Genomic DNA, 1660 nt, shown 5'->3' on the forward strand with positions numbered 1-1660 from the left:
TCCAATAATCATCTAATTTGACCTTGAATTTGTATTTTTTTTTTTCAGTTTTGGGCACAATGAGGTACAATTAGGCCTTGAATTTTCTCTAAATTGCAGTTTGATTCTCCAGTCTGCTTTCTCCACGTTGCCAGCTATTATTTTATTTTAAAAAAAAAATTAATTTTTTGGAAATAATCCATAATTGGGTTATGACACCCGCCATCAGCTCCACCACAGAAAGCCAACACAATTACCAACTGACCATCAAAAACCACCGTCGGTTTCTCTCTTCTCTCTATAGCACTTCTCGTGTGTTTTTTCTTCTTCTTTTGCTTCTTCTACCGCCGGCCACAATCTTTATCACAGTCTCAGCCACCATCCTCACGTCAACACTTCACTGTTTCTACCACCAACCGGCCACCATGCAGCCATCACGACTCTCTCTTCTCCTTCCAGTGTTTCTCTCTCCTCTGCAACTTTTTTTTCTTACTTCCGTAGTCAATGTCGGCCTCCACAGCTGCAACCACCGGGAGCCCATGGCTGGACCGCCACCATACTAGGTTATCTACCCTCTCTCCCCTTCCCCTTCTTCCTCTTCTTCTTTATTGCCTATATTCAGTGAACAGAGGACGTTAATTATAATTCACATCCTACTATTCATGCATGAACAGTGGTCATGAAATATAATTCACGTCCACTGTTCATGCAGTGGGCTATATCTTTTTTTTTAAATCCAATTTTTTTAAAAAAAATCATTTAAAAAAATGGTGATTTTCTCGCATATTTTTCTACCAATTTTGCATGATATCGGGTTATATATTTACACTGTAAAATACAAATCCAGTATTAAAATACTCGGTTTTCTCCAAAATATTTCAAAAAAATAATAAATTTCAAAACATTTTCAAAAAGAAAAAAAATATTTTGTTTAATATGGCTAAATCCTAAAATTTTTCCAAGCATATTTTTCATAAAAAACAAAAATTGCATCTTTTTTCTTGTTTAAAAAAATCCAAAAATGAATATCGTAACCAGTTTATGATTATCCATTAGGATTTGGCCATCATGTCAAAAAAATTCAATATTTGTTTTTGTAGAATCCAGATGTAGACTTTAATATTTATAGGGTGTAAAATTACACGATAAAGTACACCCTCGGGTATTAAAAATACAAGATGTAAATAAATGAGATACTAAAATTCAGATTTTAGAACGGTTAAGATTTAATCCAATAAAATAGAAACTCTCTCATAAAAAGAGATCTGCCTTAAACCTTTAAAAAAACCAACGAATAAAAACCCAATTTAAAAAAAATAATTAAATAATAATATAGTTTATCTTAGATAAAGTGTATTGGAGATGATGTATTATTTTTTTACATAATTAATTCTTTATTCAGACACTTATAAATCCATAAATCATAAATTCTTATTAAATTTTTAATAACAATTTAGTTCATAAACATTAATCATAACTCTAATTAAATTTAAAAAATCTTTCTAGTACACATTTTACACATAAAACATAAAAAAAATCTTCATCGTCCCTAGACAACAACGTCATGCCGCTTTACGTAACAGTTCATAAACATTAATCATAACTATGTAGTTAAATTTAAAAAATCTTTCTAGTACATCATATTTTACACATAAAACATGAAAAAAATCTTCCTCGTCCC

The sequence above is a fragment of the Populus euphratica genome, unplaced genomic scaffold (genome assembly GCF_000495115.2).
Source record: "Populus euphratica unplaced genomic scaffold, PopEup_1.0 scaffold3.1, whole genome shotgun sequence".
Classification (NCBI taxonomy): Eukaryota; Viridiplantae; Streptophyta; class Magnoliopsida; order Malpighiales; family Salicaceae; genus Populus; species Populus euphratica.